The sequence below is a fragment of the Lycium barbarum genome, chromosome 5, assembly GCF_019175385.1.
Source record: "Lycium barbarum isolate Lr01 chromosome 5, ASM1917538v2, whole genome shotgun sequence".
Classification (NCBI taxonomy): domain Eukaryota; kingdom Viridiplantae; phylum Streptophyta; class Magnoliopsida; order Solanales; family Solanaceae; genus Lycium; species Lycium barbarum.
The window spans coordinates 132,419,643-132,440,976 of record NC_083341.1 but is presented as its reverse complement, the minus strand read 5'-3'; the positions used below and the strand labels follow the sequence as shown (position 1 = coordinate 132,440,976).

The 21,334-nt window shown below is 41.5% G+C and overlaps 1 pseudogene; it reads right to left on the bottom strand.

Moving 5' to 3' along the window:
* Positions 1-481: 481 nt before the first annotated feature.
* Positions 482-20,798, bottom strand: LOC132639836 (quinolinate phosphoribosyltransferase [decarboxylating] 1a-like; annotated as a pseudogene).
* Positions 20,799-21,334: the final 536 nt, after the last annotated feature.

The window sequence follows — 21,334 nt, the reverse complement described above, 5'->3', positions numbered from 1 at the left end:
TAAGTCAGGTGGTTCCCGACCTACGGGTCGGAGCCCGTCATACTCCTGGTAGGGGTGTGACAAGTAGCAACCATCATAAGTCTATATCTTCAAAAATATAAAAAAATTATGATTGAAATAGCTCTAGGAAGATGTTTATCTGACCAAAACTCATAAAAGAATAAAGCAAAATTGATGGAAGAAGCCAAGATTAATACATTCCAGCAGAATACATAATTCAAATGTCTAGTCCAAAAAGTAAACATATCAAAGGTGCAAACAATAAAATTAACTGATAAGATGTTAACTGTTTAAAAATAAATATATATATATATATTAACTGATAAGAACTCAGATCTATAAACATATCGAAGAATGTAACATGACGACAACCTCAACTCCCATTTGAAGTTTATTTTGCTCCAAATACTGATCCACAGATTTTAGAGCTTTGCTAACACCTCCAGCAGCAGATATGTGATTGTCTTTTATCATTACCATATCAAATAAGCCCATTATGTGATTCTTCCCCCCCCCCTTGAATATAAGCCAGGTAGAAAGTCATCCAAGATAAATTATACGTGTGATAGCATCTGACAAGTGGATGATTTGGTGAGTAGATCTTTACCGCCCATTTATCCACCAAACGTAATCCTGGAGCAGTTTTCCTAGTCTCCAAGATGCAGGCAGGGTCTGCAGCATCTGCCATTGCCTGCGAAAATAAAAAGGTCAAGTCTCTTCTCATCAGTGACCATCACTGTCACGACCCAGCTAGGGGCCGTGACGGGTACCCGGGGCTAGCCACCGAGCACCACTCGCTCTAATACTCATCTTACTCATTTAATGCCCTTTTACCAATTTTATACACGAATTGTAGGAAAATCATATTTTATATAGAAACATAAATACTTATATACATTTGCCTCTCGGCCATCAAAATAATATATACATAATAATAACATCTTGTGAGACCATCTGACCCACACTGCGTATCTACGAGCCTCTACTGACATACTAAACATATAGACGGAACAAAACTCCGTCGTGCCCAAAATATGCATATATACCAAAAGAAGAATCATAAGAACCTCCGGACAATGGAGTGCTCTTAATCAGCTGACAGCTACTAAGGGTCTGGACCAAGCTCACCTCCCTGTCTACCTGTGGGCATGAACACAACGTCCAAAGAAAACAGACGTCAGTACGAACATTGTACTGAGTATGAGAGGCATAAACAATGAAGAAAGACAGTGATAATATAATGTGAACATTAATATGAAACATCTGAATCTAAATGACAATCATAAAAGAAGTAATGCATGTTGTCTTACTCATATTCATCATAATCTCATATATGCATAATATGCAAGCTGCCCGTCCATATCGGAACGGTGTGATAATTAATAACATTAGCCTGCGTCCAGGCCTCCCGCGTCCGGGGTACCATCTCATGCCGCCCACTAGTGGTGTCTGCCCATGCCAAAAGGTCATGGTGTATCCGTATAGCTGCCCGCCTTGGCGGTGACTGCCCGGCCAACTAGGCGCGGTGTAATATGATCATGACATGCTCATCAAAAATACTTGTAATAATATGCTTATCATAATATGCTTATCATAGTACATGCATAAGACTCAAGATCAACTATACTCTATCGGGGTGGCGTAAGGTCGTGATCCCCCGATTTCATTATGGAGCAATTATTGACATTCTGCCTCACCTTGAAGGAATTAGTACATAAGGTGAGTGTAAGCAATAAATAGCATCATTATCAATATGGCATCATCATATCATATCTCTTATCTTATATAGACATTTGTGGACTTAGGCTTCTAGCTTTCCGGAAAATAGGAACTCATGAAGAGGAAAAGAACTCATGCTATAGGATTCATGCCATTAGAAAGAAAGGACTAGCCTCACATACCTTGAACTCTATCTAATGTCCAACGTCTACTTCTCGAGCTCGCAGGTCTAAAATTAAGACAACATAGGCCACAGTTAGATTATCCACATCACTCACTAACCAATCCAAGTACGAATGGAACTTAACAAAATTCGGGCAGCATTTCCCCTGTAAACTTAACAATCCTCGAAATTCCAACTTAGCCAAACATCAATAAAAATACTAGCAACAACAATACCAACAATTTCATATCAAACTAGAATTAAATCCATTCTTAAATCGCTTCCAAAACAGCCCAATATACATTCGTATACCAATGCTTGTATACACTTCTTTATTTTCGTATATCCATAATATAACAATAAATACAACAACAACAACAACTACAGCCCATCTCACGATATTCCAGCACACCAAACAATTTATGACAACCACCAAACAGTCCACATGGTAATAATAGCAATTTATCCGATTTTTCGCAATTAATTTTGTAGTTCCCGTCTCTCAATTTAACTATGGCCTGAATGAATTTAAATATATTTAGTAGAGGAGAATTCTTACCTTATATTCCAAGAAATAATCTTCTTCCACCTTACTTCACTACGAAAAAAGCCCGGATTTAACGACACGATAAGATGGAATAACGAGATCGAAGCAGTGAGCAAAATCCGAATATTGTTCTTGAGAAAAAAAATTACATTTTTCTTCCGTAAAATACCAAGTCACGTTAGTGCTCTATCAATTCAAAACTGCGTTGTTTCCATATAAATGTAAGTCACGTTGTTGCTTCCTTGCATATTGAAACAACAAAATAATTAGCTAGAGAGAAAATAAGGTGTGGTACGTTTGTTATTATGGCAAAATGGGAAAGATTTAAGTTTGAATGCTTAAAAAGAGAAAGGGATTCAGCATCCTTTCTTTTGTACGTGTCATTATGCACTTTAATTTGCATGACTTATCACTCCCATCTGCATATTTTAATGCCATTTTTTTTTTCATGATGTCGTGGGGTCCAGCTCCAATCTTGCTTACTAATTTAATTGTCCCAACTGTCCACCCACCAAATAATATATAGTACAGCCATGCATTGCTTTATATTTGTTTTTTTTTTCATGGCCCACATGGACTCATCAATCTTTACACTTGTCCACTTTGTTTCCAAATTGCCTCAATTTGTTTCCCACGATAATTGTGCACCCGTAATATTTATTCAATTCACCTTGATAACAATTATTTTTAATACACTTTATATACTCATTATCATAATTATATGACATAGCACTAGTCTATAGTCCCTTTTGATACACATAAAATATTATTTCTAGTCATCGTCGTCACGCTTTTCCATCTTAAATTATTTCGGGACTTCATCCCTTGTATACATCAAGTTATTCGTTTCATGCTTGAATACGATCAAATTCTCCGGGCTCAAGTAAATTGCTCATGTTGGACAATTAAATTTTCTAGTATAAAAATATGGAGTATTATAGATTGGATCGTATTCCACTCAAAATCTACTTCTTACTATTTGAACGAATTAATCCAGTAGGCTTATAGGAAAAGTTAGTCACGTACCATATGTCATTCATGATGAAAAGCAATTGATAGAAGAGACATTGTTTAATTTAAAGAAGATGTTGACATATAGTCAGATAACTTTGTATGAGGTGGTGGAACATAATCATTAGGATGAATGAATTTTATTAAAAAGTTTGGCACATGTCCTAAAGTACTAATCAAATTACTTTTTTGCAGAAATACTCCAGTGCATATATATCCAACGTTGAAGAGGTAAGTAAATTAATAATTTTGACTCAGTGATAAAATAATACCATGACTACTTATTGACTCCTATGTAATTTTTACCAAATTCTGATTTTTCAACTTTATATCAAGAGCATAAATTTTTGTACTAAAACTTATCAAAAGGGGAAAGAGATATCTTTATACTTTTGTCTTACGAGGAAAAGAAAAATATAATGTCTATTGTTACAAGAAATAAAGTCACACTTGTTAAACATAGAATAACTACTTATAACTTCAAACATCATCTTTTCCTTGAATTTATATCGATTCACTGATGACAAATATCATAAAAGTACGGAATGTAACAATCACAACCATAGAGGCAAGAAATTAGACTCCATTACATCTTGAATAGCATGCTTTAGTTGAACCTCATATTATCAAGTAAAAAGGATCTAGTTCTGAATCGCATTGAAACATGAAAACAATGAATTTAGGAAGCTGGGTCCTTATTATCTATGTTGCTCAAACTCTTCAAAAATGCCGCTAGGCGCATGTCAGATCTTCAAAACGTAGTGCATATTTGGAGGATCCGACAGAGGTGTGGCAACATTTTTGGAGAGCCCGAGCAACATAGCTTGTGGTAGCCTATTTAGGACATTCTTCAGCACAAAGACAAAAGAGAAGCCTAATTTTTTTTTTTTGATAAGTAGATAGAAGCCTACACATCTAAAAAAGGTTAGAACCCAAGGGCACATCCTAATGGTCAGCGAAGTAGGTGAAAATCATGGGAGAACAGGATTCAAATCCTTACAGAGACAATAAATATTAAATGATTTCTTCCTATCGCTTAACCTTCGTGGAGAGAGTTATTTGATACTTGTGCTGGTAGGAGGTAGCAGGTATTCCTAGGGATGACAATGGTGCGGGGCGGGTTTCACCTCATGCGGGGCGGTGCGGGTTTGTCCTTTCACGGTGCGGGGCGGGTTAAAGCAATATTTTGAGAATCCTGTGCGGGACGGGGCGGGTTGTGGGTTACAAGTTTTAAGACTGATTTCCTTGGAACTATGATGGCCTGTGGATATTTTAAACGCAAGTTTTCCATGCTCCTTGAAAATAAAAAGTTCCCTCTTACTGTTTTTCAATACAGTAATCTTGTTGAATTAAGTTTTTCTATTTTTTCATTTTGAAAAATGGGAAAAAAGAAAAAAGAATGAAACAGAGCTTTTAGTCGTCTGTTTTATGTTTGGAAATTAGCTCTCTGTAAGTTAGTCAAGTAACTACTAAACATGAGTCGCTATCAAAATTAATCTGTCTTGGTTAGTTGTTGAATGAAAAATAATTCATTTTTTTTTTGGATATTTCATCTCCAAATGGATCAAGCTTTAGTCCTCTGTTTTATATATGGAATAGGCTACTGAATGTTCGTAACAAAGAGTGAAAACCTACGCGGGGCATGGCGGGTGGACGCGGGTATGTTGCGGTGCGGGTTAATGCGGGTGAAAATGCAATGCGGGGCGGGTGCGGGGCGGGTTGAAATTTTGCAGGTTGAGACAGAACCCACATCGCACCCGCCCCGCCCCGCCCCATTGCCACCTCTAGGTATCCCCTATGGAATAGACGATGTGCGTGCAAATTTGTTGGGCACCCTTATTATTAAAAATAAGATAAAAAGAAACGTAAATAAGGTTATATTAATAGACTCGCAGGCCAAGCAAGTAACGCTAGTGGCTTCTCCTATAATCATCTCTGAAAAGCTAAGTTACTCGGACTCTTCATTTTCGGTGCCGCACCCGTGTCGACATGACATGGGTATGGGTGTGGGTGTGGGATCCGTACCCGATCTGGTCAACCGCTATTGGGTACTTTGACCAAAATCAACGGAAAAATTCCGGACAGATCCAATGATTTTTATAATAAAAACAAAAGCTGAGATGGACTTGAAGAGAATGGAATACCTTATATATTGAAATTTCTTTTCACTCCTTTTCCTTTTATCTCGTTTCGGAATTCTCCTCTTGATCAATATTTTCTCCTCATGTTTTCCACATAATATCTCATAATTTGGGTTTTATAATTCTATTTTTAGATATTTCAATTATTTTTAGCCGAATCACCGCACCCGTATCCATACCTGGATTCGTATCCCCGAATCTTAAAATTTAGATCATGAAGGATCCGACCTCTAGATCCGCACCCGTATCGGACACCCGCACCCGAGTCCGAGTAACTTAGCTGAAAAGCTACTGCACTCTGAAACATTGATGAATGGAGACTTTAGTTCTTTTACCACAAAACATAGATATCAAATTCGGACCAAGTCTCCTACTTCAACAGCTTAGGAGCTTTAATTAATGACCTAACAAGCCAACTGCATATTGACCGGTTAAAGTAGAAGTAACATATAAAGATTTTAACTCGAACATTAACTCATTCATGAACAACATATTTCACCGGTTTTATATATCATAGAGGAATGTCCAAATATGGATCAACACATATGTTCTGCAATGAACTCAGTAATTTCGGACATAGTGTTTACCCCGAATTTGGATAATCAATTAAATTTGTGAGTGGGTATAAGATATGTGGTTTAGTATTAATCTACTTGATGAAAGAAAGATACAAACGTGGATATAATAAGACGAGAGCAATGATAATCGGTGATTTGCGATATGCTTGTATGTTCTCTAGTGTATGAGTGCTACCCGATTGTAATAATGCAAGAAATAAGTGCAACGGATATGACCGAAAGCAGGTGTTTGAGAGAGAGAGATTTTGTATATATATTGCTATTACAAAGTGTTCTTGATGTGTGGAAAACCAACCCTCTAAAGGGAGGGCAATGCCCCTTATTTATAGCGTTGCCCCATGGGCTTTGTACAGCATAGAACATAAAATAATAATAAAAGTTCTGAGTTGGATTAGGTTTGATTAGGTAGACCGTACGGTCTGACACCTGTACGATTGGCAGTTGAACACAGCAGGACGTTATTGACGTGTGGCAGTAGCGCAACGGATCTCCCGGACCACCGGCCACGATCAAACGGACATACGGCCTCGAACTACCGGTCATGGAATAACCGGACCAAATCACACCATTCCTTTGCTCCGGCCCACGCGTTTCCCTGGTTCAGAATGGAAGCCTTTATGCACGTTCTTATCTCTTTCTTGCCTCGGCCTTCGGTCTCATCGGTTTGACACACGCTCGGTTTTTACTGTATACAGATAATCCCCACACTTCCCGGACCGAAGTTTTATCGGAGTAACGGGAAGTGGAGAAATCGAGAAACCGGTGATTCCATTTGCCCGTAGCAATCCCTTCGTTTTGGCGGGAATCGTTGCGTCATGTCCCCTTTTCGTCGGCCACGTGTCCCACCCCGGATGGTCCGTTCTGACAACCGTCGCACACACGTCATTTCAGGTCACTCCTTATTTATTGCGGGACACGCGTCGCCTCCTGATTGGCCGAAAACCGTAACCGCCAAAACTATAAAACGTCCTCTTAACCCTTCATTTCTCCATTTCAGCACCCTTCAAATTTTCAACCCATTTCTTCTTTGCTTTGGATTTCTGCTCTTCGCTTATTCCTTTTCATGGCATTTGCTCTCCTTCTAGATCGAGTTTGTTGCTAACTCGTTGTCTACTCTACGCAAAAGGAGACAATTCTGCTCCATCCTTCACACTGAACTGCTGCTGTTCACCGTTGATTCTCATTTTCTGAGTTCTTCTATTTCCCTTTGTTTTCTTTAGCCCCTCTTTTGAATCCATTCAACTTCTTCTTTTCACATTTCCAAATGTCTGAAACCACTTCCCATGACATTCCCTCGGTTTCATCCCCAGGAACTGAGGCCGTATCTCCGGCTAAAGCAAAGAGCTCCTTCGAGCCTACAGCCTCGGATATCATACCGACCAAATTCAACTTCAACAAATACCTTGAGGTTGAAAAACCTTCGTCGGTGTCCGACAGGGGGTTCGACGTGAGGCGATACCCCTCCTCCATTACCGAGGATAAGCTCGACCTGGTCCAGGCTGACTGCGGGTGGAATACACGTTCGGTTCAAGTTTTCGCCCCTGGGCCAGACGAATTAGTCACCGACCATCGGTAAGGCTTTTTGTACGTTTACACCTACCCCTTTACTCTCAAACTCGACCCTCCGATCGACCCGGTCATCCTAGACATGTGTCGGACTTACGGCGTGACCTTGGCCCAAATTGGCCCGATTGTTTGGAGGGTCGTGGCGTGCCTCCGGCTACTGGCCAATAATGCCGAGAAAGAGTTCACGTTGGCCCACTTGATACGCCTATACTCCCTGAGGCTATTCCGGGCGGCGTAATAAAATTAGCAAAACGCAGCCGGAACCCCTTTTTCTCGAAGATGGATGAAGACAGAGACCGAGGCTGGTTGGAGCGGTTCGTCCGGGTGAGGACCTCGGACATCATTCCGAATGATTTCATGCCCTTCCCGGAAGAGTGGAATAACAAGCGTAAGCCTGAACTTCGAGTTATTGCCTTTGTATGAATGAAAAATGTATCTTTCTAGTTTCCTTGTTTGAATGTTTGCTATTAGTTTTGCCAGAAGTGTTGGTCCGTTTTGAGGGCGAGCTTGTTCGTGGTTGTTAGTTCTCCGTGCCCGTAGGACTCACCCGACGCTTTTTTTAGAACGAATAGACTCGTAGTCGTTAATTCACCGTGCCCGTAGGACTTATCCGATGCGTTGTGAATTCAGATGTCTCTGAAACGCGATAGGCATTTCCTTAGGGTCGGTATTTCTTCGGCCTTGGCTAAATTTTAACGTAACAGTCCCCGTTTGGGGAAGTTTATCAAATTTTGGCTCGGATCATTGTGACCTCGTTGCCTTAGTCGAATTTTTTAACGACTTAGGCTCGGTCCGCTATGACCTCGTTGCCTTTGTCGAATTTTTCAACGACTTAGGCTCGGTTCGCTATGACCTCGTTGCCTTTGTCGAAGTTTTTAACGACTTAGGCTCGGTTCGCTATGACCTCGTTGCTTTTGTCGAATTTCGACCATTGTGCCCGGTATAGGGCGTGTGAATGAAGCAGTGTCGAAATACAACGGTTATCACCGGGGTAAAGTCCATTTATCAGAAAGACACCCGAGATATTGTTGTCCAAACTTTCGATAGTTTTGTACTTGCAAAATGTTTGTTCACATGCGAATTTTCATTCCTTTTGCCTTTGCCGTAGCAAATACTAAATAGGACACGATTCGTTATGATTGTTTGGTCCTTACATCGAATGCTAAATGGGACACAATTCATTATGATCGTTTGGTCCTTACATCGAATGCTATGGTCGGTGGCCGGGATAATTTTGCCGTAGCAAGTGTTGAGGTTCTCCGTCTTCTTTTGACCGGGGTAATCTTCGATGTGGGTATAGTATTCCCCTAGCACTTATCCGAGCTTCAAGGTCGGGTGAGTGCTATTAAGTCCCCACTCGGAGGGCGTGACCTCGATGGTCCGGGCAATCATCCCTTATTTTTGTCAAGTAACACGTTGTACATGTTGCCTCATTAAAAACCTTGTCGGAAAACCCATTTTGGGACAAAACCGTACTAAGGAAAAGAGTGCAACACGTGTTTTCAGATTTGGGTTCTCTGCTCTGCCTGGTACTTGGCTTTCTGCAAAAAAGAAAAGGTCACAAAATAGAGGAAACATGGGGTATTCTTACCTTAGCAGTAGTATCTCTTTAGATGAACCACATTCCAGTTATTGCGCAACCGCTGCCCGTCCATGGACTCCAGCTGGTATGATCCCTTGCCCGTTACCTCGGTTATCTTGTAGGGTCCTTCCCAGTTCGGGCCTAGTTTCCCTTCGTTAGGGTTCTTGGTGTTCAAGGTAACTTTTCGAAGTACCGAGTCCCCAAGTTGGAAGTGACGAAAATTGGCTCTCCGATTGTAGTACCTTTCCACCCTTTGTTTTTGAGCGGCAATACGGACCAACGCGTTTTCGCGAAGCTCGTCCGTGAGGTCGAGTCTTATGGCCATGGCCTCCCCGTTTGATTCATCGGTTACATATCGGAACCGGAGGGTCGGTTCACCAACTTCTACGGGGATAAGAGCTTCAGCCCCATAAACCAACGAGAAGGGAGTCTCCCCCGTGCTCGATTTTGATGTAGTTCTGTAAGCCCATAATATCTCCGGTAATATTTCTCTCCAATGATGCTTTGATGCTTTAAGTCTTTTCCTCAAGTTTTGGATTATTGTCTTGTTCGTGGATTCCGCTTGTCCGTTTGCACATGGGTGATACGGAGGTGATACAATTTTCTTGATCTTCAACCCTTCGAGAAACTTGTTGATTTTGCCGCCTACGAATTGGGGCTCGTTGTCACAAGATATCTCGGTGGGGATGCCAAAGCGACAGATGATGTGATCCCATATGAAGTCGATGACCTCCTTTTCTCTGATTTTTTCAAAGGCCTGCGCTTCAACCCATTTGGAGAAATAATCAGTCATAAACAAAATGAAACGGGCTTTACCTGGTGCCCACGACAATGGGCCGACGATGTCCATTCCCCACTTCATGAAAGGCCAGGGTGACACCACCGAATGCAACAGCTCTCCGGGCTGATGAATCATCGAAGCATGCCTTTGACACCCATCGCATTTACGGACAAAATTTTTTGAGCATCGGCACCGGAGTGATTGCCGCATGTACCTTCGTGCACCTCTCTCATCACGTACTCCGTCTCCCCGGGGCCCAAACACTTGGCCAGCGGTCCGAAGAAAGACTGCCGATATAATTGGTCCTTAGTGACCGTGATTCCTTTAGGTCGTTTGGGAGCTTACCATCACGCAAGTAGTCGATGTATTTGTTGCGCCAATCCCAAGTTAAACCTATAGTGTTTATTCCAGCGTGTCCGTTTTCTATGGCTGTGTTTGACAAGTGCACCGTCGCCCCGGGGTTGATTTCCTCCCCTTCGACCGAGGACTCCAAATTTTCCAATGCATCGGCCTCGCTGTTCTGCTCCCTCGGTATGTGCTGCATGGTCCATTCTTTAAATTGATGAAGTACCACTTGGGTTTTTTTAAGATACCTCTGCATCCGTTCGTCTTTGACCTCGAAGACGCCGTTCACCTAGTTCACGACCAAAAGCGAATCACATTTTGTCTCGATTATTTCGGCCCCCATATTTCGAGCCAATTCCAAACCTGCAATCATAGCCTCATACTCGGCTTCATTGTTAATCAATTTAGCAGTTCTAATGGACTGTCGAATGGCATCCCCGGCCGGGGTCCTAAGGACGATCCCTAGCCCGGAACCTTTAAGGTTCGAGGCTCCGTCCGTATGTAGAGACTAAATGCCCGAGGCCTTTCCCGAGGTCAGCAGAAGCTCTCTCTCGACCTCGGGGACCATAGCCGGGGTAAAATCTGCCAAGAAGTCGGCCAAGATCTGGCATTTGATGGCCGTTCGAGGTTTATACTCGATATCATAACCGCTAATTTCTACAGCCCATTTGGTTAACCTACCCGACAATTCCGATTTATGCATGATATTTATCAGAGGGTAAGTAGTTACTACATATATGGGATGACATTGAAAATAGATCTTGAGCTTCCTAGAAGCGCTCACCAATGCCAATGCCAATTTTTCCAAATGGGGATAACGGGTCTCCGCATCCCCCAAAGTTCTACTCACGTAATAGATAGGGAATTGTGTACCTGATTCTTCTCGGACCAAGACGCCACTTACCGCTATCTCGGAGACAGCAAGGTAGAGAAAGAGCGGCTCGTCCGCCTTCGGTGTGTGCAGTAACGGGGGGCTAGACAAGTACCTCTTCAATTCCTGTAGAGCTTCTTGGCACTCCGGTGTCCAAACGAAGTCGTTCTTCTTCCTCAGTAAGGAGAAGAAACGATGACTCTTGTCCGAAGACCTCGATATGAAGCGACTCAACACCGCTATCCTTCCGGTGAGCCTCTGTACTCCTTTGACGTTATTCACTATCTCGATATCCTCGATGGCCTTGATTTTGTCCGGGTTGATTTCAATACCCCGGTTTGACACCATGAAACCCAAAACTTTACCGGATCGGACACCGAAGGTGCACTTTTCCGGGTTAAGCTTCATGTTATACTTGCGGAGCACGTCGAAGGTTTCCTGCAAATGCTTAAAATGGTCCTCTGTTTCCAGGGACTTAACAACCATATCGTCAATGTAAACTTCTATTGTTTTTCCTATTTGTTCTTCGAACATCTTATTAACTAGGCGTTGGTAAGTTGCACCGGCATTTTTTAGGCCAAAAGGCATCACATTATAGCAGTAAGTCCCGTACCGGGTGATGAAAGATGTTTTCTCTTGATCCCCCGGGTGCATCCGAATTTGGTTATACTCGGAGTAAGCATCGAGGAAACTTAACATCTCATGTCCGGCCGTCGCATCGATCATTCTATCGATGTGAGGCAACGGAAATGAGTCCTTCGGGCATGCTTTGTTTAAATCTTTGTAATCGACACACATTCGAAATTTATTACCTTTTTGGGCACTACTACCACATTAGCAAGCCAATCCGGGTATTTCACCTCCCGGATAGAACCTATTTTTAAAAGCTTTGTTACCTCGTCTTTTACGAAGGCGTGTTTTGCTTCTGCCATGGGCCTTCTTTTTTGCTTCACCGGGGAGAACTTCCCGTACAAGCTGAGCTTGTGAGTTGCTACTTCTGGTGATATACCTGTCATATCTATATGCGACCATGCGAAGCAATTGGCGTTAGCTCGAAGAAATTCAATTAACTTGCTCTTGAGCTCCGGGGTAAGCCCCGTGGCCAGGTATACCTTTCTGTCCGGTAGGTACTCGAACAGGATGATCTGCTCCAGCTCCTCTACAGTTGAATTGCTTGCATCCGAGTCATCCGGAATGATGAACGATCTGGGTACCTCGAAATTATCCTCCTCATGCACTGGATCCGACCCGGTGTGCTTTGATTGCTATTGGGCGCGCTCTCCTCCGGTTACACCCTTTTCCTTCTGAACCGATTCTATGGGTTGAGGCGTCGCTTCCTCTACTGCGAACATTTCCCTTGCAGCGGGCTGTTCACCTCGGATGGTTTTTATCCCTTCCGGGGTGGGGAATTTCAGTAACTGATGCAGCGTTGAGGGCACGACCCTCATACTATGTATCCAGGGTCTGCCCAGTAATGCATTATACTTCATGTCCCCTTCGATCACGTAGAACACCGTTTGTTGAATGGTGCCATCGACGTTTACAAGCAATGAGATCTCCCCCTTTGTGGTTTTACTTGCCATATTGAACCCGCTAAGTACCCGGGCTACCGGTACGATCTGATCAAACAGCCCTAGCTGTTCGACCACTCTCCACCGGATGATGTTGGCCGAGCTACCTGGGTCAATCAAAATACGTTTAACCTTAGTTTTAAAGATAAGTACAGAAATTACCAACGCATCATTGTGCGGTTGAATGATGCCCTCTGCGTCCTCGTCATCGAAGGAGATAGAGCCCCCGGATGAGTGATCTCGGATGCGCTTTTCACGAACAATAGAAATCTTGGTCCATTTCATTACCGGCCCCCGAGGGGCTTCGACACCCCCAACTATCATGTTGATTGTATGCTGGGGTTCCACCGGCTCGGCCCTTTGATGCGCTTCCCTTTCCTTGTAATGACTTTTGGCTCGTTCACTCAGCAGATCGGAGATGACCGTTCTTTAGTAACCGGGCTAACTCTTCTCTCAACTGGCGACAATCCTCGGTTCTGTGACCATGGGTTCCGTGATATTCACACACCGTGCTCGGGTCCCGTTGGCCCGGATCCGACCTTAGAGGTTTCAGCCATCTTACATCCGGGATGCGATCGATGGCCGAGACGAGGCCCGAAGTACTAACGTTGAAGTTGTACTCCGATATCTTTGGCAAACCCTTGCTACCGGCAGAACTTCTGGCATCGCTCCTGAGTGAGAGACCCCAGCTGTTTGACGGGCGTTCGACCCGCTTACTACCCCGACCTGAGAAACGACTTGGGCTCACCCTTGACTTTTCCGACCTAAAACTTTGTCTCTCCGAATGGGAGTATGGCCGATACCTTTCCTTCGATGATTCGGCCTTTGTTTCGTAACCCTTCCTTGGTTTCTCAAAACTTCTATCCACATTTATTGGGCCCGGGGGGAGCTCGAATTGATCATCCTCCACCCGAATCTTCGACTCGTACCGATTATGGACATCGGCCCATGTCACAGCCTCGTATTCCAACAAGCTTTCTTTTAATTTGAAAGAACCTTCGTGAAAGCTTGCGCGGCCCATTCCTCTGGAACTGGGGGGAGTTCCATCCGTTCCCTTTGGAACCGGTTAACGAACTCACGCAGTAACTCATCGTCTCTTTGGGTTATACGGAAAATATCGGCCTTGCGGCCCTGTACCTTTTTGGCACCGGCGTGGACCTTGATGAAGGCATCGACGAGCATTTCGAAGGAGGTGATTGAATGCTCAGGTAGATGGTCGTACCACGTCAATGCTCCTTTTGACAAGGTTTCCCCAAACTTCTTCAGCAGTACCGATTCAATTTCGTCCTTCTCCATATCATTACCCTTTATGGCGCATGTGTATGAGGTCACGTGCTCGTGCGGGTCCGTTGTGCCGTCATATTTATGGATATCCGGCATTTTAAACCTCTTCGGGATTAATTTCGGGGCTGCACTCGAAGGAAAAGGCCTTTGGATGTACCTCTTCGAATCTGGCCCCTTCAGTAAAGGCGGAGCCCCCAGGATTTGATCCACCCGAGAGTTGTACGTTTCGACCCTCTTCTCGGTCGTGTCTACCCATTTTGCCAAAGTTTCGAGCATTTTTAGAACCTCGGTCGAGGATCCAGCTCCGGATCCATTGCTCTCAATGACACGTGCCTCCTCCCTGTTATATCCCGTATTTTTGAACGTCAGATTATTTGCTGAGGTAGGGCCCACACATCGAGATTTTTTTTGGAACATCTGAAGAGTCATATGAATCACATATGTGGAGTTAAACACAACTCAAGAAGGACCCTTGGGCCAAATCAAAGTGGAAGTCCTCCAAACGAATATTTTTAAGAAAACGTTTTCGGGTGATCTTACTTCTAGGGGAAAAAACGGTATTATAAGTTTGTAATTTGGAAAAATACCAAGAAATAGAAGTTGTAGATAATTGAATTAGCTTTCTAACCATAGGTCGTGGATTCCCAGGTGACATCGGTACAAGGAGATATGGATATTTTAAGGCAGAAAGGTCGAGATGAACAGTGAATTCGGCCCAACCCGACTTCAAATCGGGTCAGGCCCATTTCTATTGTCATTTAATGAAAAGTTTCGGTTTTCTCTCCACATTTCAGACCAAAGCACACCCATAAACATTTAGAACATTCTAGAGAGAGAAAGGGAGGAGAAATTTAGAGAGAAATCAATTTTTGACTAAAATCTAAGCCCCGAATCGCGAAGCTCATGAAGGGAAAAGTGTTGTACGCTGCGTTGTCTTCAATTTGAGCTAAAAATCAACCAAGGAGGAGGGTGATAACGTGGTGGCTGAATTCTTAAGGTATGTATAAGGTTCCTTTTCATTGCTAACAAGTTTATTTAAAGTTTTAACGGATTAGAACGGGAAAATAGCGATATAAATTCGTCCGTTGGCATTGTGAATTATGGAATGAGATTTGAAGAGAATTTTGGATGAAAATAAATGTAGTTCACTTGTAGAATGTGGAGGAAAAATGGTTTAAGATGGCATAAAAAATTGTTGGAAAATGATTATAGGAACTTATGTGATTTTAATGTAATTTTATGTAAATATGGAAATGAAGTTTTAAATGTGAATGGCTATGTTGGTTGGTGGATTTGGAGGGATGTAAGTCCATATTAGCATGAAAGGTTGATTGTTAAGTTGTTATGGGAAGTTTTGTGATTTTATGGTAGATTTATGTAATTATGAAAATGAAATTGTTAAGGTGCAAATTATGATTGTGGTTGATGAAATTGGAAGGTGGAAATATGTTATGAATATGTAGATTGAAGATTAGAAGTTTTGGATGGATTATGGTTTTGGTGGAAAGTTTGTATATTTTGTATATCTTGTGAATATTTGGTAGAAATGATATGAAATGCTTCCGAATTATATTGTAATGATCTTGATTAGTAATGAATGTAAAAACATTGAGATTGGTTTGGAAATGTGAAGTTGGAATGAAAGCTATTGCATTATGTTGGAAAGAAGACTAGTTGTGTTATATTGTGTTTTGTGATGATTATTGATATTGTTGTTGGTATGGTTGTTGATATTTGAGCCGAGTTAAATCTCGGGGATGTTGTATTTATAGGGGAGATGCTGCCCAAATTTTTGTAGACAAGTATTGGTTAAGATTGAAATCTTAAAGCCTTACAATTAACATTTGGTAATTGTGACCAAATTGTAGATTTTGACGAATTTGAAACTTGATTTTGGAGACGTGTATGAAGCGGAAAAGGTATGTAAGGCTTCACCCTTCCTTCTTTGGCATGTCTTAGGCATAATAGGGTGGATACGAGCCTCGGGGACAATCCTATTCCTAGAAATCCGAGTTTAAAGTTGACCCTTTTTCATTCAGTAGAATTGAATTAAATATTGTATGAAATGTTGAAAAATTGCCTAAACATCTAGAACTTGCACAAATAGGACCCGACTACCTTAAAACTCTCACAAGTGACGTCATGAAATGTAACGTCTGTAAATCGTGTACGCCACCTCATTTGACCCGAGGTGGGCCCATTATTCCCGGATTTTCTTAATTGTTTCGTTTATCGAACGATAAGTATTGTAACTATTCTAATGAGAATATTTTTGTGATGATTATGATGAACATGATTTTTCCTTGGGCTCTCCGGCATGCTTATATGTTATATGTATATGATATGTATATGTACATGGGGGGAGGGAGGGAGATATGAGGGGAAGGGATATATGTTGCGCTATAGACGCGTTGCCACCTGGTCAGCTGGCGTTATATCATCCCGGACGCGGGATATACGGGCGAGCCGACGTATTTCGCCGCTATGTGGGCGAGCCGGCGTTTTTCGGCGCTATGATATGATATGATATGATATGATATGATATGATATGATATGACACGATATGATATGACATGATATGACATGACAGGATATGAGTTCTATTTTCTATGTCTATGAAAAAGAAATGTTTTTTTTTAAACAAAAGAAAATTTAGAGGGGGAAAAGTCAAGCATGCATGGTATCTGGCCAAAAAGGCATTCCTATGTACAAGTTACTTTCTTACCTCCTCACACGTTCTATGAGCCCATGATGTTGTTATTTATATTTAATGTTGCTTAGTATGATGTTTCTATGCCTTACATACTCGGTACATTATTCGTACTGACGTCCCTTCTTGCGGACGCTGCGTTTCATGCCGTGCAGGTCAACAGACAGACGGGTTTAATCCCTAGGAGCTTCACCAGCTGTTCCTTGAGAGTGCTCCAGTTGATCCGGAGCTTCAGCCTATTGGTACTACTTTTGTGTATATAATCGGGCACGGCAGAACCCGGCCCTTCCTATGTATATATGCACTTTGTTTAGAGGCTCGTAGACAGATATGTGCAGTTAGATGTTTTGTACTTTGGATTGTCCTCGTCGCTGTATAACGTGCTAACAAAGTTTATTAGCCTATGTTTATAAATAGCTACTAATGTTAATGTTCAGTAACAAAAAAATATAAATACGGTATAGTCTATACGGCCCACCTAGTAGTAAAAGTACGATACGAGATAAGGGGTGCTCGGTACAAGTATCGGGTACCCGTCGCGACCCCTAGTTGGGTCGTGACACTCCCTTCTGGGTTCAGCAACACCGCTCGTTTTTTCCGGGGTCGTTGTATCCCCTCCGTTCTGCAACCGGGCTACTGCGATTCCCTGTTCTGCAATCACCGCTCTTTGCTCCTGCAACATTTCAAAAATTAAACGTAGGTCAATATTATCATTGGGTGTACCCGGTTCTTTCCGACCCTGTGCCCGGGACAGGGTAACAGAATGGTGGGTATTTAGAGGATCAGTGGCCGGTAAAGTGACATTCTCCTGGTCTACGGTGTTTCGTTGGTTGAGGCCCTCCCTCGAATTAACGAGGTTAGGATCAGATGGGTTTGGTGGTCCTCGTGGACCGCTTCCTTCGTTTTCGTCCATGATTTCGTTGTTGTTAACGTGACCGGATTGCCCACTATCAGCCATTTAGTCCGTTTTTTCAAATACGAACAGAAGGTGTTTTTGATTTAGATGGGTAAGGTAGAGATCAAGACAAAAGGCCACTATTATCCTAGCCCCACGGTGGGCGCCAAACTGTTTACCCTGAATTTGGATAATCAATTAAATTTGTGAGTGGGTATAAGATATGTGGTTTAGTCTTAATCTACTTGATGAAAGAAAGATACAAACGTGGATATAATAAGACGAGAGCAATGATAATCGGTGATTTGCGATATGCTTGTATGTTCTCTAGTGTATGAGTGCTACCCGATTGTAATAATGCAAGAAATAAGTGCAACGGATATGACCGAAAGCAGGTGTTTGAGAGAGAGATTTTGTATATATATTGCTATTACAAAGTGTTCTTGATGTGTGGAAAACCAACCCTCTAAAGGGAGGGCAATGCCCCTTATTTATAGTGTTGCCCCATGGGCTTTGACAGCATAGAACATAAAATAATAATAAAAGTTCTGAGTTGTATTAGATTTGATTAGGTAGACCGTACGGTCTGACACCCGTACGATTGGCAGTTGAACACAGCAGGACGTTATTGACGTGTGGCAGCAGCGCAACGGATCTCCCGGACCACCGGCCACGATCAAACGGACATACGGCCTCGAACTACCGGTCATGGAATAACCGGACCAAATCACACCCTTCCTTTGCTCCGGCCCACGCGTTTCCTTGGTTAAGAATGGAAGCCTTTATGCACGTTCTTATCTCTTTCTTGCCTCGGCCTTCGGTCTCATCGGTTTGACACACGCCCGGTTTTTACCGTATACACATAGAACAATTGATCAGTCTCAGATTTACACTAAACTTGGAACACAGATACCAACTCATCAATGATAATTACCATTTCGATTCATGGGAATATATTTCGAGATTGTTATTAATGATAAGCTACTTACACGAGGAAAAACACACCTTAGTTAGTGTAGCTATTCCACTCATTCTTTGCATAAAATTGAGAACAACCCCCTCAGCTATAAAAATGCTGTGGGCCTTTCCTACAAAAGTCAAGCGAAGTTTATTAACAAGTCAAAAACTCATTAGCAATTAATCATTTCTCACATTTAGCTTACCTTGTACCTTGTACCTTGCCAGATTTCAAGCCTTTATGAACTTTATCACCATCCTTTATAAATCAATCCACCTGATAATGAGAGCATGAAGAAATAAAAAAGATGAAAACTTCTTAAAAGTAGAAATACGGGTACCAGAAAAATCTAATCACAAAATCAATACCTTTAGTGAAGGATCAACTTCTGCGAATTCCTGCTACAATCCCGCCTTCCTTTGCTAGAAAGTGAGCTTCAGATTCCAAGTCAACAGGAATTGTCGCCTTACAATACACATCTCCTGCATTTCACACAAGAATATATTGAATAATAGATTTTTTAAAATTGAGTGCTCAAATTCACAAAGGTAGCTAGGTGCTGAAAAATGCTATATTTCCAAGAAACGTAATTAAACAAAATTTTCCCATCACACACAGATTGATAGAATAAATGACAATATCCTTAATCAGAGGTCTCGGTTTCAAGCTTGACAATGGAGTCCCCTTTACCCAAAGTGTGAAACAAGTAGAAGGAATTAGTTGCGATTAAGCTGAGTTGGCAGCTGACATGGAAAAATTAGTTAGAGCAGTTAAAAGGTTGTTAGGCAGTTAGGACATCAAGTGTCCAGTTAGTTGTAGCAGTTCATAAAATTGTTTCAGCTAGTTCCAATTGAGCTATATAGTCAATCTGTAAATGTAATTCATTTCATTCATTGAAGATAACAAGAAGTCTCTCTTCTTTCTCTCTCTCTCTCTCTCTCTCTCTCTCTCTCTCTCTCTCTCTCTCTCAATTTAGCTATTCTCTCAGTTCATCCCTGAATTAGCTTTCCCCTTCCTCGAGTTGATTCTCCTGGATTGATCATTTCCCATAAATTACTATTCATGCATCAAAGTGCGACTCCCGGCGCGAATCCGGATTAGTCAACAACACCCCCCCCCCCCCCCCCCCAACCCTTAGACACACAATGCTTAGTTAGACCATATAACCTGTAACTTAATTGAGGCAACACAAAAAGATTGAAGCTTGAAGTTCACAAAAACAAAACAAAAAAAGACTATAACCAAACTTCATAAAGCAACTCTCAATTAAATAAAAAGTTTACAATTAGCTTATCATTTCCTCAAATATAAAAACTAAACACAACCCAATTGACAACATAAGATTGAAAAAAAGAAAAAGATATGGGCTTTAAACCAAACCTAAATCCCCAGCATCTTCAGAAAGGGCAAGTTGAATAACACCCTCTAAATCATAAGTTGGGAGTGCTGGAGGCTTCACTACTAATGACTCCACTCTTCTCCTGCACTCTTGGTAGCTATTGCACACATTTTCACAACCAACCTGCAATTTTCCAACAAAAACTCCAATCAAAACTAGTTAAAAAAAAACAATCTTTATAAGTATTTAACCATAAAAAATGATTTTCAAGAATCTTTTTCCTCTTTTGGAGTGGTTTTTTCACACAGAATTTGATCAAGACTCATAAAAAGACAATCTTTATCAGTATTTAGCAAAAAACATGATTTTCAAGAATCTGTTTTTTTTCTGATTCCGGGTGGAATTGAGTGGTTTTTTTCACACCAAATTTGATTAAAACTCATAAAAAGAAAGCTTTATCAGTATTTAACAAAAACAAAAAACATGATTCTCAAAAATCTTTTTTTTTCCTGCTTTTTAGGTGTAATTGCATAAGGGTGCACAGTTGCAGTGAATTCTAAACATTGGAATTTTGTTGGGTGTGAAAGTTATATTTTGGCAATTTGTTGCTTTTGATCCATATGGTTTAACAGGTGACCACAGAAGGTGATTTTGCACTTCCCTTTTCCTGATATAGGATAAAAATAAAGTAAGCTTAAGAAGACGGTTTCTGAAATTATCTTTTATTTTATTGTTAACAATAGCAGCATGTCAATTAATTAGGAAAATGAAGGCCGACAAAGATTTGTTCAGTGAGACCTGCAAGGATGAAGGAAAAGCCAACAAAGGAGGATATAGAAGCATAAATGGAAGCTGCTATTGGGGCAGCTAAAAATATTCCTATGAAGAAGAAAACAAAAGGTAGAAGCAACCCGAGTAAGATCGCAACGAAGAAGCTGTTGAAAAGGCTAAGAAACCTTTCTTGGAGCAACACAGGAAGAAGAGGAAACTCAGCTTCCGTAATCTCTAGAGCGTTTCGTTAGGAAGAAGGCAGTTGCATGATTAGTTATCTCTACTGGACTTCTCTTTCTTACTATTGATGGAATTTTGCTTATAAAAATTCAAGAGGCAATTGTTGTAATTCTTCAGATCAAGTTATCTCCTTTTCTCGCCGTTTACGTTGTTTTTTTACTGTTAAGGTTAAAAGCTTAGGCAATGTAAAATTGCAGGCCAATGTAAAATCTACAAACTAGGCAATGTAAAATTGCAATTGTGAAAATGGCAGTTATGTTCA